The 17,326-nt window shown below is 39.7% G+C and overlaps 1 protein-coding gene across 1 annotated transcript in view; it reads left to right on the top strand.

Moving 5' to 3' along the window:
• Nucleotides 1–17,326, top strand: part of LOC145720263 (CUB and sushi domain-containing protein 1-like) — an 861,742-nt gene that overhangs the window by 139,018 nt on the left and 705,398 nt on the right. The window lies entirely within an intron of this gene.

Here is a 17,326-nt window from a genome sequence, read left to right as displayed (position 1 = left end):
ACGGAATCAAGCTGCTTTTGGGATTAACCACTGAGTCCACAAAGCCTGAAATGTCAGACTTTACATTTAGCTTTAATACATATGTATATTCGCGATTATACGCATACTATATATTTGATGTTGTGTTTTTTTCTTAATGTAGAGTTGCAATGAAATATTATGGTCTAAAAAATAGTAAAAGGGTCTGCAGAAAATCTCAGGGATGAATGCTAGATTCTATTATTAACTTCCATTCATACATTTGATCAATTTATTAAATGGGTGCTAAGTGTAAGAAGTCTTTTTAGCCCTTGAAAATAAGATAAGGTTCTGCCATCAAGGAGCTTTCAGAACAAAAGAAGACAGAGATAAATAAATATTCAGAGTGCATGTCATAATAGTTGCAGGAACATTAATTTTGGGGAGCACAGGATATAACCACTTGTGGTGATTCAAGTTCAAAAAACTATTAATGCCAGAGCTAAGGCTTGAGGATAAGCTGAGTATCACGGTCCAGGTTCAGAAATTTTCTTTAGCGGGACAAGCAGGAGTGTGAAGGTTTTTAGAAAGGAGAGATCATGCTAGGTTGAGGATATTGCAGAGGATGAAAGGTGGTTGCAGTTTGAGACCGGGAGCTTTGTAGGGGCCTAAGAAGGACATTCTATATTATAGGGTATTTGTGTTTATCTTGAAGGCAATGTTGAACATTTCAAACATTTTGAGTAGGTGAATGACATGAATATATTTACTATTCAGATAATTATTTTGACAGCAACAGATTGATAGTAGATATAAAAATAAACTTATAGTGTGACCAGTTAAGAGAAACTTCCAGTAACACAAGTAATAACAAAAGAAAATCTGAGCTAAGGATGTAGATAGATTTAAGACCTATGAAGGAGGCATACTAGTTAGGTCTCAGTGACAAATTAAACGTCCAGGGCAAGAGTAAATCTATAAGGGGAAAATTTAATCAGTGGTCTCTTGGCGTGGGAGAAAGGTAGAGGGAGAATGGGGACTGAGAGCAGATGGGGATAAGGTTTCTTTTCAGGATGGTGAAAAATGTTCTGAATCTGAATTATGGGGATGGTTGCCCTCTCTGTAAATATGCTAGAAAACATGTAATTGTTCATTTTAAAAGGGGGAATTTCAAAGTTCATTATCTTGATAAAGCTGTTTTTTAGTCTTAACGCCATTCTTGCTTAGTCAGGTAGATGATTGTTGGTGCCATTCCCTGGATTTAGAATTGAATGGAATTTGAATGGTGGAATGGTGACTCCATACACAGCTTCTAGGAATTATATCACTCATCCTAGGACAGAGGAAGCGGTTGGTGAAAGGGTCCATAAGTAAAGGTGTTGTTCTCATGGAAGAGTCATGAAAGAGAAAGAGGAGGTGAGACACAGGAATCAGGAAGAGGGGATGGCAGAATTCTCATGCAGCAATAGAAGTTCCTTGATGGTAAGCTTTATGTGAGAGAATGAGGAAAGTGGGTAGGGGCACAGGATTTGGAAAATGTAGGAAATTGACCAATGGCTATTTGACTAAAGGGAGGGTAAGCTCCCTGGAACACTCTGTAAGAAAAAGGAAGGATGTTTGTACCAAGAGGACAAGCAACAAAAAATAAATAAATTAGACTTCATCAAAACTAAAAACATTTGCGCTTCAAAGGGTACCATCAAGAAAGTACACAGACAACTCACGTGGTGGGAGGAAATATTGGCAAATTATATAGCTGATAAGGGACTTGTGTTCAGAATATAGAAAGAACTTTGACCTCTCAATAATAAAAAAAGATGAACAATCTAATTTAATAATAAGGGAAAGATATTAATAAACACTTCTCCAAGGAAGATATACAAATGGCCAATAAGCACATGAAAAAATGCTTGGCATCGTCAGTCATCAGGGGAAATGCATATCAAAACCATAGTAAGATGCTACTGCCCATCCCCTGCAATGGCTAGAATAAAAAAAAAAAAAGTGAGATCATAACAAGTGTTGGTGATTGGTGGAGAAATTGGAGCCCTCATGAACCTCTAGTGGGAATGTGATATAGTGTGGTGCTTAGGAAAACAGTCTGACAAATCTGCAGATGATTAAACATGGCATTACCATGGACCCAGCAATACCACTTCTATATATGTAGCCAAGAGAAATGAAAATAAATATCTACATACAAACTTGTATAACAGATTTTTAAAGAACCATTATTCATAATAGGCAAGAAGTAGAGACAACACAACAGCCCATCAGTGGTTGAATGGATAAAAATTATGGTGTATCCATACAAGAGAATATTATTCAGCTATAAAAAGGCTTGATTGGAGAAGTTTGAGCCTTGTGCCTTCTTCCCTGCTGGCTGGCTGGGCTAGCCTGGTCACACTCCCTGGCCTCCCTGTGCCCAGTGGCACAGTGTGGTTGTGGGAGTTAGGTGAGACTCACAGTTCCCTGAAGCCCAAGATTCTGGGCTCCCTTCACTGTTTTTACAAAAGAAAACAAAAGAAATTAAGTACCGATACATGTTACAACATGGATGAATGTTTGAAAATATCATGCTAACCAAAATAGCCAGTCACGAAATAAGACCATTTTGTACATAACTCCATTCTTTTTTTTTTTTTTTTTTTTTTAAAGGAGGGTCAGGCATGAGAGAGAGAGAACCCCAAGCAGAATCCATGCTCAGTGCCGAGCCTGATGCCAGGCTCAATCTCAAAACCCTGAGATCATGACCTGAGCCAACATCAGGAGTCAGACGCTTAACTGACTAAACCACCCAGTCATGTGCTTCGCATATGACTCTATTCTTATAAAATGTCCAAAACAGGAAAATCTACACAGTCAGAAGCTAGATTAGTGATTGCTTAAAGTGGAAAGTGGGTGTGGTGGGCACATATAATGAGGGGATAGGGGACAGATAGCTGAAGGGTATGGCATTTCCGTTGGAGATGATGAAAATAATTTAAAACCGTGATGATGGTCATACCTATCTGTGTGTAATTTATATGTCAGTGAAGCTGTTAAAAAAAATCCCAAAGAGAGGCATTCTGTGAAGACCAGTATTCCTCAAAACTGTCAAGGTCATGAAAAACAAGAAAATTCTGAGAACTGTCACAGCCAAGAGGTCTCCTAAAAAGACACAATGCTAAATGTAACCTAGGTAGGGTCCAGGAAGAGAGAAAAGGACATTAGGTATAAGAGAAAACCCAAATAAAGTATGGACACCGATTATAAAATGTCTCAATATTGGTCTATTTACCATGACAAATTTACCATACTAATTGAAGATATTAATACGGGGGAACTGAGTACGAGGTATATGGGAAATCTCTGTTACTATTGTCAACATTTTTTCTATAAATCCAAAACGGTTCTAAAATAAAAGTTTATTTATAAAAAGATGAAAAAAATTCTACTGTTATTCTTTAGAATTAAGTATTCCAGATCTGTTGTCATAAATTGCTTATGCCAATTAATTCCTTAGAATCCTCTTTGAGATTCTAAGAGTGCTAAAGAAATGGTTCATGCCTAAACCCATTATTAGTTTAAGCATTAATTAATTTTATGTAGTCAGGGTCCTTTCATTTGCATGCAAAAAAGAGGGACACAGGAGAGTAGCATTCAGAAATAAACTAGTGACTATAACCTCTCTGGTCAAATTAAGGCTTGGTCTACAAGCATAGAGCTGTATCCTATGTGGCTAATTTAGCCAATCATCAGGACAAAAATGCTTTTTTAAACAAATGCTCTTTCTTCTGACAAATCATTATAAATATAATTAATATGGATCTTGAAAAATAATCACTGTCCAACTTCCTCTCAACAAATAGTTTCTTTTAGAAGCTAGTTTCTAGTAAATTTTAGTATTATAAAATGTTATGTGTTAATTTTTTTTAAATGTATTTACAGACAGAACTGATATATATGTATGAGATACATATATCTATATATCAGATATAATTTGTGAATGCATTCACGCTCTCATTTACTCTCAAACTAAATTAAAAATAAGATACCCTTGATATTGGGAAGTAGGTTTTAAAAGCAGAAAGTAATTACTCCAAAATGGGACCAGGAAAGGAAAGGAAGAATTTAAAGGGCTTGGGTCAAAAGTCCATTTTTTCATACTGAGCCATTAACAATTTCTGAGTAGCAAGTGTAATCAACCGAAGTAGAAAAGCACCACGGATTTACAGCAGAGCCTTGTGAGAGCCAGCAGCTGGAACAAAATGGCAAGCCCCGATCTGGGAATTGGTGTCAGGAGGATGTTCACATCCTCAGTGAACCAAACCAGAGAGCCGGTCCTGTCAAAACCTCAAAGGTAAGTCTGGCAGAAGGGAACTGGCTGATTTAGAGATGGATTAGGAAGCCAACCACATCAGCCCACAGGCAAGATTACCCGTATCTGGACCCACATGTTCCTTGGTGACTGTAAACTGTAAGACAGGAAAGAAGGCATAAAGAAATGAAAAACTAAAGGTCTTCTTTTACCTCTTCCCGCATTTGAAAGTAGGGGCTCTATTTCTTGCACAGATTAAAGAAAAGACTCTGAAAATGAGCTGGAACTTCAGCATGCGCACTAGTTTTCAGACAAGACAGTCTGTGGGATAAGCAACAGCAGAACGTTACTTACTGGCCATGTGCAAGTTTCACCGACAGCCAACCATCTGACATTGGCAAAATTCCTCCTGGAAAAACAGAAATGAGGAGGAGGATGTGGAATATAATGTTCTTTCTGACCAAGAAAATGTATAGCAGATTCTCTATCAAGTTGTACATGTACACAAATGAGGCCATGTATGTGGCCTTTGATCCACCAAAGTAAATGATAAAACTCCCATTCTGTAATGGGAAAAACTCAGAGACAAATATTCTTTAAATATATGATGTAAATATCAATTTTCTATGGCTGAATCCTCCTTTGAAGCACAATTTCAAGCTCTGAGCAAGCCCCTTGGCACAGGTGTGTGTATTTCTCCTCTGAACTCTTTCAGCACGTGGCGTGGGATTTTATTCTCTCACTTCAAAACCACACTGCAGTCTTCTACTTACCCCTCTCTCAAGCCTTGAATGTAAAGCAGGGGCCATCCTTTTTCAACTTTGAACCCAAAGTGCCTAAAAGAGTTCTTGGTATATAGGAGGAGCCCAATAAATATTGGTTGATGATTCAAAATCCAAGACACAACTGGCAGCCAAAATTTATCAATGGCCAAACTATGGAGTTGATGGGAATTTTAGTTCAAAATTATCCATCATTCAAACTTTTTTTTTGCTGATCACACATGTGTATTATTGGTTGATTCAAATTCTTTGTGAAAGCAAAAGGAATATAAAATATAAGAAACATAATAATGTGTCTTGTGTGTGTGTATACGGATGTGCATACTTTGGCTAGATAATATCTACGTTAATGAAACAACCAGCACACTAATCAGTGTTTATTTTTAATTCTGAAGACTTTCATTTAGTCTTTATCTAATGTAATAAGAAGTATGATTACCAAAATCTGTAGCCAAACAAGGTCTGTGTAATAATTTGTTATGCTTTACTTCTCAGAAGGAATGATTATTGTTAGTAACAATTTTAATTAATAGTGCTGTATGTGACAGAATCATTCGTATCTACCTATAATTGCAAGACTTTCTGGTATCTAATAGAATTTATATCTTACAAATGCATGGAAAATCCTAGGTATTATGTGACAAAAAATTTTAAGTGCCCTAGGTCTGATTCTACTAATTAAGCTCCGTGGTTTCCAAGTGGACTCTTGTCAATTTGGGAAATGCAAAGTTAAATAAAACCAATAAGCCACGTACACTATAAGTAAATGCAGCACTGGCATGTCTTTTAGCATGCTAAGGTTTTTTTTTTTTTAATTTTATTTATTTATTTGAGAGAGAGAGAGAATGAGAGAGAGCACATGAGAGGGGGGAGGGGCAGAGGGAGAAGCAGACTCCCTGCCAAGCAGGGAGCCCGATGCGGGACTCGATCCAGGGACTCCAGGATCATGACCTGAGCCGAAGGCAGTCGCTTAACCAACTGAGCCACCCAGGCGCCCTAGCATGCTAAGGTTTTAAAGGCTAGCTTGAAATGTCCTACATACCAGAAAATTTTTGTCATTCAGTGGATTTGCCTGGGAAATTGATTAGAACATTACTGAGATAATTTGTCAATAACAGTAATATTTATTATGCCAATAATAACATTATAATATTTATAATAACATTATTATTATTATTATTATTATTATTATTATTATTATTATTATTAGTCTTTAGAGTTTAGGCTAAAAACGAATAAATGCTATTTCTTTCTGGTCCTCAGAAAGACTTTTTGTGTGTGTGAGTTGTTTAGATGGGATGCTTATTATATGGAGATACAGAAAAAGCAATCTGTGTGCATTTAATTTTGTGCACCACCCTTATGGCTGCTTATCGAATTGCAAGGAGGTCTCAGCAGGCAGTCCTGACCTTGGAGGAGCAAAGAGTGCTGATTGAAGCGATTATGAGCAAAAAGATGGCATTCTGCTGAGTACATAAGAATCCAAAATAAAAGGAGTGGGTGAAAGCTTTAGCATCCATATTCAGATCAGTTAATTTCCTTTGGGGATGGCCTGAGTCCTTTCCATTGATCTTTTCTGAGATAGATGATTCAATCAAAGGCCCATCCACTGATGGTTGGGAACATTTAGGTAAACATAAACATGGAGTCCAAAAATGCTAGTTTTGTAGGAAATGCAACTTTAGAAGACTAATTGAAATTACCACGTGGCTACAATTAATCTTTCTTTCTTTCTTTCTCTTTCTTTTTCTTTCTTTCTTTCTTTCTTTCTTTCTTTCTTTCTTTCTTTCTTTCTTTCTTTCTTTCCTTCCTTCCTTCCTTCCTTCCTTCTTTCTTTCTTTCTTTCTTTTTCTTTCTTCCTTCCTTCCTTCCTTCCTTTTTTTTTACAGCACCATATATAGTAAAGCATGATTCATATTTGGTGGAAAAAATAGAATTTGTAAATCAATGTCAAGGATTGCATAAACACTGTATGGGCTTATTTTTCTCTAATGGATATAAAAAAATAAACATTTTACATGCATGCAATTGAGCACAGTGTGCATGCTAAGATCACCCTTCCCAAATGCATCACAAGCCCATCCTTCTTCCTGCTTCATGGAAAGCACATATCCAAGGGCAGCTCCCCTTCCTTAGCTTTTGAATGTCCCTTTGAGTGGCTGGAAAACAGCCAGCTGGGTGGGAGTGTGCTAAGATGTTGTAAGTATCCGATTTTCTATGCTTTGAGTGCTTCCATTTTGTATTCTGTCAGTTTGTCCGTTCAACAAAGATGAACTAAGTAATGTTGCACATGCAAGCTTGAAGCAATGTGAGAGGCAGCGAGGAGCCCAGAACTCCAATGCTGGAAGAGGAGATAAAGCCTGTTCCTAAATAACTATGGGGTGTGGTGGGTGGTGAACGCCTTCTGCGTGGGGTGTAGGGACTTTTTCATGGAGATGGATGGCTTCTTTTCAGTGGATCTTGATGGTTGGTTAGGATTTGGATCTGCAGAGATGGAGGGGGTAGGCGAGCAAATCTCTGTCTCTTCCCTTTCTATATGAAGTTTCTTTATCTTTTTTGTTCTAGTCAGTCAAATGCAGAGTCAGGGAAGAATCATGTAAATACTTGAAAACAGCCAAGAGTTCTAAGGTCTTCATCTTCACCACTGCATATATTTTAGTAAGTTATTAATTTCTAAGCCTCAGGAGTAGAGCTCTAATAGTATAAATCCTAGTATAAGTGATAGGTTATACATGATATATTTTTGTTGGGGAGACATTATCATAATCCCTGGAATCACAATATGCAGGAATTTGCCTTTTCCATCTATACTCAGTGTAGTGGTATGGGAAATTCTTACCCAGGGAAGCAGACCCAGATATGCTTATTAATTTCTTTGACTCTCAACCCCAACAGCCTTATGGATTAAAGTTATATTTAGTCCTAGGATGGCAAATTAACATTGCCTCTGTTAACTTGGCTCAAGTAGTAAAGGGTTTCTGAAGTACAGTGTTAACATCTATTCAAGTATCTCTGAACACAAAGGAAAAGGGAGTCTGCTTATTTACATGTCTGGTGGTCACCTTTCCTGTTTCTAGTGGACACTTGCTAACCCTGGACTACATAGGCTTTAGAGTTTATTCCAGTTCTACATTTCTGTCATTCTCTTGGTGAAACTTTAAGCATTGCCGAAAACGCTTTGAGTATGGAGCTATGCCACTTTGAGAAATTTACTTTTTGAAATTCAGTTCTATCGCCACTATTAATTTCTACTTGTCATAGTTAGTATAAGGAATAAATCTATTAACACAACTATTAATTTCTACTTGTCAAGGTTATTATAAGGAATAGATGATCTATTAGTGAAAGCACAGAAAGTAACAGGTATCTACAAGGTGTTCAAGAAGTGTCTGATTCCTTCCTTCCTTCCTAGAATTCCTGTGGACTGTAGGTCCTACAGGCCAACGAAGAGTGGAACTCCACTGGGTCTGGTTAGCATGCAGCTGACCCGCTTCCCTGCCCCAGGGACCCACGTGCTCTGTACTGAATATGGTCGCCATGCTTTGCCCATTGTGCTAACTGTAAGGATGTACTCGATAACTTTTCAGTAAGCCTTTTTTTTTTTTTTAAGATTTTATTTATTTATTTGACAGAGAGAGACACAGCGAGAGAGGGAACACAAGCAGGGGGAGTGGGAGAGGGAGAAGCAGGCTTCCCACAGAGCAGGGAGCCCGATGCGGGGCTTGATCCCAGGACTCTGGGATCATGACCTGAGCTGAAGGCAGACGCTTAACGACTGAGCCACCCAGGCGCCCCAAGTAAGACTTTTTCTTAAGTTTTCCGTTGCACTTGGCAACTCATGAAAAGTTAACAAAAAGTAGTTTGGGAGATAAAAATAACTAGAACTTGGCTTGTATTAAAAGTTCTAGAGATTGGAGGGCGCCTGAGTGGCTCAGTCGTTAAGCGTCTGCTTTCGGCTCAGGTCATGATCCCAGAGTCCTGGGATCGAGTCCCGCATCGGGCTCCCTGCTCTGTGGGAAGCCTGCTTCTCCCTCTCCCACTTCCTCTGCTTGTGTTCCCTCTTTCACTGTGTTTCTCTCTGTCAAATAAATAAATAAAATCTTAAAAAAAAAGTTCTAGAGATTGGAAAAGAAAAATATATGTATGAAGAAGAGAGATTAATTAAAGCTGTAATCGTTTGTATGAACTGCTTTGCCTTTTGAAGGTGGACCAACTAAGAGATGCAGGAACCATTAGCGGTGGTTTGAAGGTGTTAGAGGTCCATAGGGATAAATGAAAAGGCTATGGCAAAGGTGTGGGGAGCTACAGAACTGCCCTGAAGATCCCCGGGCTGTCAGATACCCCGGGGAGCTTTCTCAGAGCATGGGCATGGCACACTGAAGAGGCAGATGCCAAGGCTCTGTGGATGGAAGCAGCTGCAAAGCCTAGATTTTTGTGCATGCAGGGTGAGAAGGGCTTCTAAGTTCTATGGTCCTGTTTTACACCTGCACACACTAAAGCTTGTGATCTCAGAGTCTTTGTCAGAGAGTGATATTCATAAGAAGTGTATTAGGTTCTCAGCCCAGAGAAGTTAGTGTTACGTAGAGAATTCAAGGTGTACATTCTCTAGCATGCACAGATCAATGGCACTGATGAGATTTTTCAGGATATTTAATTTTTAAAAACTTACCTCATCGTTTATGCTTTTTCATGGAATGAGGCCAATAAACTTAGTAAGCAATAATTTAGCACCAGACCTTGTATCGATCTTTGAATTCATGAGAACTAAGAATGCTGCAATCTGTTTCTGTGAAGTTTCATGACCAAATATGTGGAAGGAGCAGAAGTTCCTATTCACTGCAGTATTAAACAGAAAATGGTTATTTACTCCATCTCTTGGAGCTGACACTTGTTCATGGTAATGCTCATTCTTTAGCAAGCAGAGGCAGCGCCCTGCAAGGGCACAACGGAGCTCCCTGGCTTTTAGGATTTTTCAGTGCCTTCGGAATGTTATACTCAATGTCAGTGGCCGTTTTTTGTTGTTGTTTTTGTTTTTGTTTTTTCAGGACCAAAGGTGAGAAGTAAAATGTGTAAAATGTTGAACTAAAGCGATGTGATCTTGGACATTATTATAAAATACGTTTCCTCGCTCATCCAAATTCCTTGCGGGTGTTGTTTTATTTTTTGCCTTCTACCGGCATTTCAGCAAGTGCAGAAATGAATGAACCACTAAGCAGTTGGGGGCTGAAGTCTTGCGGTTCTATTAAAAGGAAGTTTATGTTTTGGGAATGGATCACAATTATGTTTTCCTCTTTGAACCTGATAAAGAAAAGAGAAGCAGAAGAAGTCATAGATTTGGAGGTGGGGAACTGAGGCAGGGGATTGAAAGAGAATGTCAGAAACTGGAAGGAGGCAGGCAAAAAGCCAATGCCAGGAGGTTCAAGGGCATAAAGTTAAGAGTATTCAGAGCACTTATTTGGGTTAAAGTTATTCCTAGAAACAGTTTGTCGTGGATTACTCATTTTTGTCAAAGATGTAATCATTTGGAAAGTCAAGTTTACGATTCATGTACGCTTAAAGCTTCAGTTGTAGACACTGAGGAAAGAGGAGGGATTGATGTTGGGGACCAAGCATGAAAAGCGAGAAGGGTCACATTCAAATGGCGACCCTCGGTTTTGGTAGAGAGCTTCAGCTGGCTAACGCTGAACTCTGGAGGGAGATCAGCTTGTCTGTTGTTAGTTTTCATCTGAGCTGACAGCATGGCGCTCCGTGGAGGGGGCATGGGGAAGTTCCCTCTGAGAATAAACGTCCCACGTCTGCAGTAGCTCTATGGTTGGAGCGGCTTTGTGATAGCACGTTTCAATCCACCTGAATGCAGACTGATGCTTCATGAACACAGGCACGCTCCTCTCCGGCCTCGGATGTGGGCTACGGGGGCAGGAAGTGCTTTGTGCTGTGCAGGTATGGTGTCCATTTGCTTGGAGTGTCTCCATCGGCCGATTTTCTTGCCTTCTCTTTCCCGTTCTCCGAGCTATGCTTCGCTATCATGGGACCTAGATTGGCAATCATCGATTTATTTTTCTGTCTTCATTGCTTGGTCCGGGTAGTCTTTCAGGCAGAATTGCGTTTATCATTGTACTTCCATGAGCAGTTATGTTGGCCTATGACTAGCACAGACTGACACTCTGACGCTACCTGTTCCATGAATTCATGGATGAACCTAGAAGGAACCTCCCATGAGATCTTACAGGATTGAAGAAAGGTAGGGGGCACAGCACAGAAGCCAACCCACAAAGCTTGCAGGAAGCTGCATGTTGTCCTGGCTTTAAGATTTACATATATTTTCCGTAATTGTCCCCACTAGCAAAGCCACTCTCCACCTCACTGTCACCCATCCGTCTTGCCTCTCCTGCAGTTAGCCCTGAGGCAGAGGGAAGAGCGGAGCCGCTGTCTCCATGGCTGGTGCCTGGTGGAGTATCTTCAAATGCCTCACTTCTCAGCTGAGACACACTGGGATGTGTTGGAAGTGACCTAGTCTACGGAAACCCTCATGGATGAACACGTGTTCTGTCCCAGTGCCTAGCTGCGCCTCAGCGTCTTTTCCTAAGTGTCTATCCCTGTGGACTCTGGTTCTTTACTTTGTTTCTTACGGCACATGCAGGTGTAGTGATGCAAGAATGGTCTTCACAGGAAAAAAAAAAAAAAAGTAATCTGTGATCCTGATGGGTTCTCTCCTCATCGAGGTGGGCTTCATGAAGCAGCCTTGCTCTCACTCAGAACCGGTTTTGCACTGTGCAGCTCTTGGCTATAGATGGCACTTGTTTTCACTCAGCTGGTGATGTGCTTGGGGCCGGTCTCCATCAATGCCTCCATACACTCATCAAGGTCCACGTGAAAGACTTTCATGCCGGTATTTCAAGGTGGAGACCACGTGATTTCTTTGCTCTAGGATAGAAAGGTAGAAACGGAGAGATGAGCAAACAGCTGTAAAATTTCAAAGCATCGTTTAGTAATGACTGCCTTTTAAGATAAGAACAAAAGCTGAGTATACTTCTTGTGCTGCATACTAATCAACATTTATTCAGAAAGTTCAAGTTCAAAGCATACCGTGTCTAAATATTTTCATTATTTATTACAATTAGCATATGCATGATTCACGTTACCCGTCTGCCTTATTCAAGAGCACTAGTCCTGTGGAATAGCACTTCAGGGAAATTTGGACCAGTCTCTCCCACTGTCTTGTGATAACAATCCTACCCCAGCCAACGAGTGTCAGCCAGCAAGACGCTGAGCTGATGCACATATGAATGTTCATGAAATGTGGAGATGGTGCAAGGCTGGAATGGTTTAATTAATATCTTGGAGGCAGAAGGTAAGGAAAATTAGTCTTCATGTTATAATTTGAAAAATGAGTCATGGTAGTTAATTAACCTATCTGATACCTCAAGGTAAATGAGTGCCTGAATCAATTCACAATTAACAATTTAAATAACCCTGCTTTTAAAGTAGCCTTGTTATACCCGTATTCAAAATGGAAAACCTGAAATTCAGGTGGTCCATCTATGCTTGCTTGATACTTGAGGATGTTTCACGTTCTAGACTGTAAACTCATCTAAGGGCAGCTACCCTCTCCTCTTATTTTCATCCTGCTTGGGATCAGGTAGGAAGGTTTACACCTGGAAGGCACTTCATGATGTCTCAAAAACTGAACTAGATTTCCCTTCGTTGTACTCTTAGTTATGAACATTTCCAGAAAGGAGAAAAAGATGGGTTGTGTAAGTACGTAGTGACATCACACTGGGCAATGGCTTGGAATGTACCTGTCTGCATGTGTGGATCCTGCGTGAGATTTTACGATGGTGAGAATTACTCATTTCTGCAGCCACAGTACCTAGAAGTGTCTACCAGCTTGCAGGGGGCTGGGGGGCCTATTTTGTAAATGTTAACTAAAAAAATGTTAACTAAACTGACAAAAATCAAAGAAAACCCATTTTGGCAGATAAAAGAAAATAGTTTTAATTGTTAAATGTAAACTTGTATATGTTTATTTCAATTTTATCACCTAGGGGCACCTGGGTGGCTCAGCTGGTTAAATGTCCAACTCTTGATTTTGACTCAGGTCATGATCTCAGGGTCCTGATATCAAGTCCCGGGGTGGGCTCTGCACTAGGTGGAGCCTGCTTAAGATTCTCTCTCTCCCTCTCCCTCTGCTCCTATGCCCACCCCTAAAAAAATTATCACCCAGGCAAATCAGGTGACTCGTGTAAAATCTGGATTATAGAAATTGTGTTTGGAGAATTCCAAAATCTATTTCCTGGCTCAGCCAACCTCCTATTTCTAACTTCCCAGTGAATTTGTCTATCTAATCATAGGTTTCTCAAATCCAGCATAGAGATAAGCCTGAAAACACTATCCACCCTACTTCCAAAATGAAACTGGTTTTAACTCTTGTTTTCTTCACCTTCGTTCATGGTGGCCCCATCTGTTCAGCTTCTTAAATTAGTATTCTTAGAGTCTTTCTAGACTATTAGCTTTCTACACTATCCTGCTCAGGACCAGCCTGTCTCCAGTCTCCTTAAATCAGATTCCAAGAGAAATTTCCAGGACAGCCTCTCCCTTCCGACCCTCCATCATGGTTGTAATTCAGTCCTGGGTATTCTCTCTTGCGCGCATGAGTAAGCGCCCATCTGTGGTCCTTGACTCGAACCCCCACCTTCTTTACTCCATTCTGTTCACTGCTTCTAGAGTTATCTCCTTAAAAAATAAATGACTCCTACTTTCCTAATTATCTGTAGGCAAGGTCAATCTTCTTTGGCATATAAGAAATTTCATAATTTGTTCTCTATTTTTACCCTTTTCCCATCAACTTGCCACTTTTCCACCATTCCCTACCCCTGAACTGTTCTGTTTTTGCTCTGCTCATACTGACCTTACTTCATCCCTCCTTTATGACTGACTACCGTTTGTAATCAGAATGCTCTCATCTTCACCTATTGATCCTCCACAACTTAGCTCAGATTTCTCCTCTTCTGTGAAAATTTCCATGAATCTGGAGGGACTTACCTACTCAATTCTCTTTGCACTTGTTTCATACTGTAGTTAGGACTGACATCTATACTGATCCCTTAATTTATTTGCATCTCCCTACATATAGTGTATTTTTAGTATCAGGTAAAATTCTTACCTATTTTCCAATTCTCAATACCTAGGGGAACCTGGGCAGTGCAGTCATTTAAGCGTCTGACTCTTGGTTTCGGCTCAGGTCCTGATCTCACGCTCTTGAGATTAAGCCCCCCCATCCAGCTCCAAGTTCAGCAGGGAGTCTGCTTGGGATTCTCTCTCTCCCTCTGCCCCTCCCACTCGTGATTGCTCTCTGTCTCTCTCTGAAATAAATAAAAAAATCTTTAAAAAATTCTCATATGCCTAGTACATAATGTGCACTCAGAGATACTTCGCTTCCTACCTTCCAAATATCTTTTCCTCCCTCTCTTTACACAAATACTACTATTCTCCGAAAATATAGGCTTCAATCTGACCTGCTAACACATCCTTGTTTTATCTGTATGAATTAGATGTTTATAAAAGCAGTCATTGCCTTATGACATTTGCGTAAATGAGAAATGAAAAGAATTTATTTAAAAATATCTGGGATTCAAAAGTAAGAATCATGTGGTTAGTGGTGTCACCTACTGGCCATGTGTGATATTGCATCCCAGAGCTATTTTTTTCAAAAAAATAAGGACCAGAGATGTACTCCTCGGGGCTCTAAGATAGTGGAGGAAAGTCATGACTCCTATGGGGTGGACGATCTAAAGCCAGGAAGGCTCTGCAGACATCAATCCAAGCAACATTCATGTTTGTGTGTACCACCTAGCTGGGGCACAGTGCTAGCCAACACACCCAAATTGGAATTGATCAGAACGTCCCATCTTAGTCAGTTGGCATACATTTTTATGGGATTGTGTGTTAAGTCAACCAACAGAAGTCAATGTATAGCAGGAGTTACCTTAAATATTTATGAAGAATTGCCTTTCTTCCACTAGTTATTGATTGAGTGCTTGCTATCCCAAAATCACACCCTACTCGGTATCAACTACACAGTAAGAATCCACTATAAATATTTAACATCTTTGCTTTTGATGATCATGTACTCCATTTGGAATTTAACAGTTGGTTCACCATAATCACTTATCTACTGTGGATAGCTAAATTTAGTGGGTTTCAATTCTACTCTTGTAATGAGGAATATAGAAACACACATACATATTTAAATCCAATAAGGATTACAAAGTATTATACACTTTCCATCTGAAATCTGCTCATAAAAACCTAGTGAGGTAAATTGGATCAGCTCGATATTTTTTTTTTATTGAAGCATAATTAACATACAGTGTTATGTTAGTTTCAAGGTGTACAATATAGTGATTCAACAATTCTAGACATTCCTGGGTGTTCAGCAAGATAAGTGTCCTTTTGATCCCGTTCACCCATTTCCCCCATCCTCCTCACCACCTCCCCTCTGGCAACCACTAGATTGTTCTCTATGTTTAAGACTCTGTTTTTTTCATCTGTGCCTTTTAGCCTTTGTTCTTTTGTTTCTTAAAGTCCATGTATGAGTGAAATCATATGGTAGTTGTCTTTCTCTGACTATTTCATTTAGCATTATATCTTCTTGGTCCATCCATGTTGTTGAAAATGACAAGACCTCATTCTTTTTATTAGCTGAGGAATATTCTGTTGTATATATTTCATATCCTCTTTATCCATTTGTCTATCTATGGATATTTGGGTTGCTTCCATATCTTGGTTATTGTAACTATACTTAAATAGGCATAGGGATGCCTAGATCTTTTCAATTCATCGTTTTTGTTTTCTTTGGGTAGTGGAATTGCTGGATCATATGGTATTTCTATTTTTAATTTTTTGAGGAAGCTAAATAGTGTTTTCCACAGTGGCTGCATCAATTTACGTTTCCTCCAGCAGTGAACGAGGGTTCCTTTTTCTCCACATCTTCACCAATGTTTGTTATTTCTTATATTTTTGATTGTAGCCATTCTGACAGGTGTGAGGTGAGATCTCACTGTAGTTTTGATTTGCATTTCCCTGATGACAAATGACGTTGAGTATCTTTTCATGTATCTGTTGGTCATCTGTCTTCTTCTTTGGAAAAATGTCCATTCAGGCCCTCTGCCCATTGTTTTAATCAGAATGTTTGATTTTTTTGATGTTGAGTTATAGAAGTTCTTTATAGATTTGGAATATTAACCCCTGGATATTAATCAAATCAGCTCAAATTTTTCAATAAGACATGGCTATTAAGACTGGCCGAGGATTACTTTACTGTATTTGGCACGTACTACATGCTCAATAAATCTTAACTATTAATATTTTTACTCCAAGCAGAACACAAATGCTTTCCGTCAAGTCTAGATACCTTCACCCCTCGCTGCTATTTCTGGCGCATTTCCTTCCACCTGTGTAAGTTCCCCCAACTTCCTTACATGAACAGTTGCCAATTTTTCTTTATGTTACATCATTTCTTCTCTAAAAGCATCCTTGATATCCTTAGTAAAATGTAACTGCCACCTTGTTGTTGTTGTTCTTAATGCTTTAAACTTGTCCCCACTATAGCACATAGTTTTATAATCCCGGTCTTGTCTTACTGTGCCCATCCCCTCCTGGGCTCTGGGCACTGGAACTCTCCCCAGGAACTGGAGCAGGGCCACTCACAGTTGGCTGTTAATTGTGTCACCGGACTCCACCATGTCCCTGCTCGGTCCCTGGCACATGCCACATGTTCCAAACGTGTTTGCTGATGCATTTGAATTTCATGAAGACACAATGCAAGCAGAGACAAAAGCCAAGCCAGTTAGCAGAGCAATAAAGGCTTTTGAAGAGAGGGAAATCAGAAGCTGAGTGTGGTAACATGTGGAATTGCTTCTAGAAAGTCTCCTTTTCTTCTGGATCTATCTGACCAGCAGAAGTTTACAAGTAGGTTAGATCTCAAAGGGCCTTGCCCTGGGGAGTGAGTCCTTCTGCTTGTGCAAGTTGCTTCAGCTTTCTCTCCCATCCACTCACCTCTGTGTGTGGGCTACGGGACACCTTGTCTTTGTGTGTGGAGGCAGGGAGGTGAGGTTGGTGCTCAGTGGAGTGCCTCCTCTGGTGATCTCTCCCCAAAACTTCATGGATTAGACTGGAGTTCCAAAGCCAGGATGCAGGCATCTACTTGCACATGTGTGGTGAATGTTTCTTAACCATTTCACTGAAGTTGGAAGGAATCAGGGCATCAACACTGGATAACCTTTAT

This window comes from Leptonychotes weddellii, chromosome 2 (genome assembly GCF_054177405.1).
Source record: "Leptonychotes weddellii isolate Sample4059 chromosome 2, ASM5417740v2, whole genome shotgun sequence".
Classification (NCBI taxonomy): domain Eukaryota; kingdom Metazoa; phylum Chordata; class Mammalia; order Carnivora; family Phocidae; genus Leptonychotes; species Leptonychotes weddellii.
Note: the sequence above shows the minus strand (reverse complement) of the source record. Positions and strands in the feature narration are given on the sequence as shown.